Genomic DNA, 6,824 nt, shown 5'->3' on the forward strand with positions numbered 1-6,824 from the left:
TGTAATAACAGCTTGGGAATCATTCCGGTACATTTTTCCATTAGCAAAAGTTTAATTTCTGGAACTTTGACAGGTTTTTAAAGTAACAGACATTTCTTACCACTGAAACCCACATCTTTATTACAAAGCCAAACTGTTCTCTCTGAAACCGCATTATGCATGTTGTAACAGTACTCTCCCACAGATGATGAATACTTAGGACATATTTTTCCGTGTGAATCACCCATTCACTTAAAAATAATTTCTCTTGTTAAATAAAATACAACCATGTGACACATTTTGTAGGTTTGTCTCTCCTTTTCATTAGCTTACCAATGGTTTTTTAGTGCCTCAAATAATTTTCTGATGATTTCATTATTTTTCTTCTTTACCCCTTCCTCCTTTTCAGTGTAATACAAAGCACTTTCCACCTCACTTCATTGCAAGCACAGCTCAGTAAAGTCAGTGACCAAGAACTGATCCTGCAGTGAGACGAGTGCAAATAGAACTGTAGTGTTCCTTGAAACTAATGGTCACATAGCTGTATATAAAGTTGCCTGACTGCATTTCTCTGCTGGATAAAGCCCTTAAAGAGAGAGCAATCTTTGCAATTCCCAACCCTGATTCTTAAAGAAAACGGTCTCCACAAATTTTTTTACTTTCCTTCAGAACTAGAAGGTTACAAGAGGGCATGAAATGCATTTGTTGTTGTAATGCTGGCACTCTGGGTGAGCATCCATCACCAGATGCTAAGCCTTGCCACAGGTGATATGGTTTTCATGGTTATTATCTGACTGTTTCATAGCCCCAGATAAAAGATAAACAACATCCTATGTTCCAGGACTGATTAGTTTTGATAATTGTTCTGCTGCTTGCTTTGTGCAATTTACTTCTATAAACACACACTAGGGGAATCATTTGTCTAGTGTACCATGGCACAGTAATTTCCTATATAATTTTATCCAACTGCTGCAGGAACTCATTTGAGCAATTGTTAATTAATCATTAGCAGTCATTAACTTTGGGTAGCAATGATTGCTAATCAAGATTTTCACGCTGCATTTTTTATTTCTGAAGGTTCCTAATTAATCAAATTAGTAACATTTTTTGTTATTTGAAAAAAAGAAACAGTATGTTTCTAGCAGAGCTGTTAGTTGCATCTTTGCCTTTAAAATCTTTGCATGCCTTCACTCTGGCTGCTTTTTTTTGCCACATAAATTGCTGGAAAATATTTTGCAGTTTAAATTAACAATGCTCTCCCATTGTTCATGCTGTTGGCAATTATGCTGCTAGGAATAACCATGAAAGTCATGACACCACTCCAACTATTTCCCTTATGGTTAATTTTCTTTGCCTCATACCTCATGTCTTTGAAAAAAAAGAAAAAACCCTAGCTATTTATAGTACTTTTAATACCAGTTTTTTCTCAGTGGTGTAGCTAATAATAATCTATTTTTCTATTAGTGTACCCTTGTGGCCCATCACTGCCATGCTTGTAGATGAGGTAGATGTTTCTACCTCAAGATTTTGTGCAGCTCCTCAATGGAGGAATATATAATTCCAATTTTCTCTTGCACTGAAATGACTTTGCAGAGTCCCCTTAGAAAGAATAGAGTGGCACAACCCATGGATATGACACAGGGATAAAAACTTTCCCTTAGGGAAAAAGGTTGGCCAGGTATCTCTGCTTTCCTTCCTCCACCCCTTTGCCTGCTACCCTGGGTAGCAACGGTGGTGGGAAGAAAGGAGTAAAGGTTGAGCAGAGCTGCAGCTGGGCTGTGCCACATCTCCAGCAAGGACCTTCCCCCTCTGTAGCTTGGCCAGGCTGCATCAGACCCACACAGAACTTAGGGTAACCATGTGGGACAAATTGGACTTAGAGAGTGAAATATTTCCCCTTTCTGAGGTGGTGGAGAAGCAGCCCAGAAGCTGTCAGGTTAGCAGTGGAACCTTTGCAAGCACTGGGAGCACAAGGACAATGGGCTTCCTAAATGGGCGACAGGATCAGCTCCAGTGCCCCAGCTTTAGGCAAGAAACTCTCATATGTGTGCCTTCATTCTGGCCAGAAATGTTAATTATTAACTCACAGGGCTGTGAAGTACTTGACTAAGAAAAGAGCAGCATATTTGAACAGCACCTAAATCCAGCTGCGCCTACCTCCGTGACACCAGAGTGAACTGCCGTGACCCCCCAGCCTTGCGATGGAGGGATTAGCCACTGCTGTCACTGTGGTTACTGAGATAACCTGATCACACCTTCCCTCACTGGGAGCTGCAAAGACTAAGGTTGGCACGTCCCTTGACAGTGAAATGCTATTGAATTGCACTAACACTTTATCACTGCTGCTTGCTGCACAAATAGTTGCTATTACATCCATTATGAAAACACGTTTCCTATAGAGCTGCAGATTGCAAAGCTATGAAAAGTAAAAGGCTGAATTCAGGGTGATCTTTTTCCAAGGAATTCCAGAGGAATGAACAATAATTTGCCACTAATTGCAAAGAAGCTTTGATAAAAACTCTGAACAGATTCCCAACAGCGCATATTTTCCAGAGGCTGCCTGGTAATTTTCAGTAAAACCCAAGAACAATATGACTATTAACTTCTATGTTAAATGTCATCCAGATTTGTTCATATCGTTCTCCTCTGCACTGTATCTTTTCTGGGCATGCTTTCATAATTTATGGTGTGTGGCCACATTTGGTCTTGCTCAGTTTTACACCCATGGAAAAACACTTGATGAAGGTCAAATGAAGCCCATGGGGATGGTGATTATCTTTCTTTTAAAAGACTCAAAGCTACCTTCTAGCCTGCAGCTTCATTTGTAGAGAGATGGCATCTGCACAGACCTCTTCCCACATAAAGGTGCAGTCAGTATTTCCTTGAAAGGAACAATGTCACAAGCAGTGATGGCATTTGATGGCACAGTGAACCCCACGGGGATGGCTGGTGGCAGGCACTGTGTGAAACGTGTGCCAGGGCATGCTAAATAATGGGATGTGCTTATTAAGAAAAACCCCAAACTTCTTTGTGCTTGGCTGCTGCTGCTGATATTGTTTGATGGTTGTAAATATTCAGAAAATTGCCAGCTATTTGTGAGGCTGTGCTGAAGGCTTCCCATCTCTAGTAATGCTGTTTTGTTGTTGTGAACATTATACAAGGTGCAGGTTGGGTCTGCTTAGATTTGTTGCCATTTAAACTTCCAATAGCAGTACTCAATACCAGAAGGCTTAAGTTACCAGCCAAAGAGACCAGTGGATGGTTGAAACAATTTGTAATACCTCATGGGAAAGTTAATTGTTCAAATTATTCAGCAAATATTGCAAGTTCTCAGACAAATAGAACATTTGACTATTTTGTCATCATGAAAGATCTAGGTCTGTGCAGAATATTATTTAAATTAATATTTCAACTGACTCATGTTTTATTTCTTCTGTGTAGCTGGCCTGGTTTTGTCCTATTGATAGAGGAAGTAAAAAATGTATGAACGTGTTCTGAATCCCCAATTCCCTATTTAATAAAGCTTATTAAAAAATTAAAAACAAGCTTTAAGGCACATCCTGCTGTGCGGTTAGTTCTCTTAAGAAGATTAGTAGACAAGTCTAGCTGTGATGTGATCCCAGCTGCCAGTGGCTCAAAGGTTGGGATGCACAAGTCATTAAAAAATACAGTTGCTGATATTTTTAAGTTGCCTAAATTAGGAGAGGTCTTGATATTGCCTGAACTGGGAGATATGCACCATAGTCATTAGTTCAAATTCTTTGCTGATATAAAGCCACAGAAAGAAACAAAACTGGCTCTAAAGATCTAGAAAGACCTCTAGCACAAGACCTTTAATTTCAAAATAAAAACACCAGCTATTATAGTTTTGTGTTTAAATAATAAGGGTCAGTGCAGATGAGATTCTTTGTATGATACATTGTATTTGCTAAGCATGTAGGTAAGGTTTATTGTCTGTGTCCTGCTCCAACTCATGACTTTGGTGTGGCCACCACTCTTTTTGGCTATTTGTTGGTCTGAAGGTCCTAAAGAGAAATTTTGTACAAGTCTCTTACAATTTAAATGTACTCTGATTTAAAATGTAGGAAAATTGTAGATGCTGATGTATTTTTTTCCTGAAAAATAGCATGCAGCTTGTCATTTAATGAAGCCTCCTCAAGAGTTTATGTATGAAAGAAAATGGCTTTACCCCAGCAAAGCACTGACACTTTGCTAGGACACCTTGGTCTAATTTTTTTGTGGATAAGAACATGACCAGGTAGAGCAGCAAGCTGTACCAAGAGAGGAGATTATGTTTTTCCTGGCGAGAGCAATTTTCCCCTGCATTAAGTTACAGAAGATGGTTTGTGGGATAGAGCTGAAGAGCCAGGGCATCTCTCAGGTTTCTGGAAGCTTTTGCCCAAAAGGATGTGCTGGATTTAGCTGCACTTGAACATTCAATCAAATGATAACTCAGGCTTCCTAAAATACCGGAAAATCTGGTGTGGATGCTTTACACATACTTGATCAAAGGTGTGTATCTTACCCATGGGATCAGCAAAGATAAGGATTGAAGGCTTGAAAACCATTGCAAATGTTTGCTGCTGGTCTTTTTGAAAAGAAAATCCATTATAGCTGCAATTCTGGGGCAGGCACAAAGTAAAGATACACAGGTAGGTCTGTGAGACAAGCCCTAGTAAAGGGCTGAGAGGGTCAAAGCACGTGCATCAGCTGCCCCCATTCACATCTCAGCCTCTGAGTAGGTTCTGCTACAAAAAACAATGGCTACTGACATATTTGTTGAACTGGAATAGTCAAAATGCAATTTATCAACTTCAGTCTAACAACAGGGAAAAAACAGACAAACAATACACCACAATAACACCCACTATTAAACAAAAAAGCTGGTTTTCATCAAGGCAAATTACAAATCTGCACCTCAATTCTCCTATTGTCAGAAAGCACTAAGGTGACAAAATGCTTAGCCTTTCAAAAGGAAAGGACATAGATAGTTGTCCTCTTATTGTACAAGCTCCATACCTTCTCAGTGATTTCTCATGAGCAGCTCCTCACAAGACAGACTCCACCATCTTCACAGCACAACCAACCAACTCCAACCCTTTTGTAGCGCTCGTCTCCCTATTGGACACAGCTATGGCCTATTAAGGGCAGGCCTGTTCCTAATCTTTGGTGATTAGTACAGCTGCATCTCCTCAGGTGTGAGACCACCTCCTGCACTATCTTTATTTTCTTACATTTTATCCCTCCACAATAGATAGCTGTAGTATCTTCATTTTTGCTCATTTATGTCCTTTTGTGTAGCAAGATATTTTTAAATTACATCCTTCTGATAACTTTATATAACAGCTATAATTTCTTTTCTCCCTTTCTTTTGCTGTGCTTTGTAAAGTCACATTACACTGCAACATTTAAAGCATGGACAGAATTTGACAGTACCTCATACCAAAGGTACTTTTCAGGAACAGAAATAATAAATGCCCAGGAAATTGCTGTTTTTGCTGTTATTGTCCATTAAATCCATGGAAAGAGAGAAAAATGCACTGCAAAGTTGATAAAAGACCCACCAGCTCAATCTGGTTTTTAAACACAGAGGAAATTTCAGTGATATTTTCTACAAGCAGGAAATTCTTGAACTATGAAAATTTCATTCAGAAACCACTAATATAAATGGTAAGCTTATTTCTACTTTGCCTTCTATTCTGCATATAAATTTCCCATTATTTTGTCCTTGTATTAGGTGGTCCATTTGAGGCCAGGCAGATTTTGTAAGGCCAAAACCTCAGTTGTTGTTAGATTTATGAATCAATTTTTACTCCAATAAGGAGCTCTAAAAGAAGCTAAGCAATCTGATAGTTCTTCTGTAGGAAACAAATAATCTTCCACAAACTCAAAACCTTTTTTTTTTTGTTGCTTAATGATAGTATTATATTCTCTTCCTGATTTACATGTTTTGGCCCTTCCAAATACCCTTTATCTTCCAATTAGTTTCCCCATTACATGTATAATTAAAGACAAATCAGATTATGGTGATTAGCATATATTATAAGTCATTTTACTAATTTCTGAGGGCATATTCCTACAAGGGATAACATAGAAATTAGAAGACTAATTAGGCCAAAATTACCTTTGCTAATGAATCTAAGCAGTAGTTAAATCCTTGAACAAAAGAGACATTTTTGCGCTTTGGAGGTTGAGGTATGGTTCTTAAGAACCAACTTTAGGGAATAAATCTGTGGAGTTTGAATATCTAGAAAAGGTTCAGCTCCAAAACACCTGAGCTAATTCTCTGAAAATCTGCTGCCATTGGGTCTAACTGTGGGTGCTGGAGACTCTCATAAAATAGCTCTCTGTGAAGTACAGCTCTTTCCTCTGCTCTTGGAACTCACAAGGATAAAGAAGAAGGGCTCAGGAGTGAATGCCAAATTTTATTTGTGATGTGAGGTTATGATCAGGCAAGAGCAGCAGCACCCCACCAGCAGGGTAAAGGCAGGGTGTGTGTTCATGTGATTGCCTGTTTCCCAGGCAAAGAGATGTTGCATGAGCAGTTGATGCAGGGTTGTAGTCAAAGTGTCAAAGACAGAAACTTGCAGTGGAGGAGTTCTTTGTGCCTGTCTGTCCATGTCATGTGTGCACTGATCCCACTCCCTTACTGAGCAAGAAAAGTATTCTGAACTCAGGAACAGTTGTAACAGAACAAAACATCTTTAGGTGTCAAAACACAAGCCCAGAGCTCAGGAAACCCATTGTGATTTGAGGCCATACAGCGGGTACACAGCTTTTGAAGGTTAACAAATCCCAAACCTTCACATGCATTTGAATCGTTGAATCTCCTTGAAATTAGGAAC

Source organism: Molothrus ater, chromosome 5 (genome assembly GCF_012460135.2).
Source record: "Molothrus ater isolate BHLD 08-10-18 breed brown headed cowbird chromosome 5, BPBGC_Mater_1.1, whole genome shotgun sequence".
NCBI lineage: Eukaryota > Metazoa > Chordata > Aves > Passeriformes > Icteridae > Molothrus > Molothrus ater.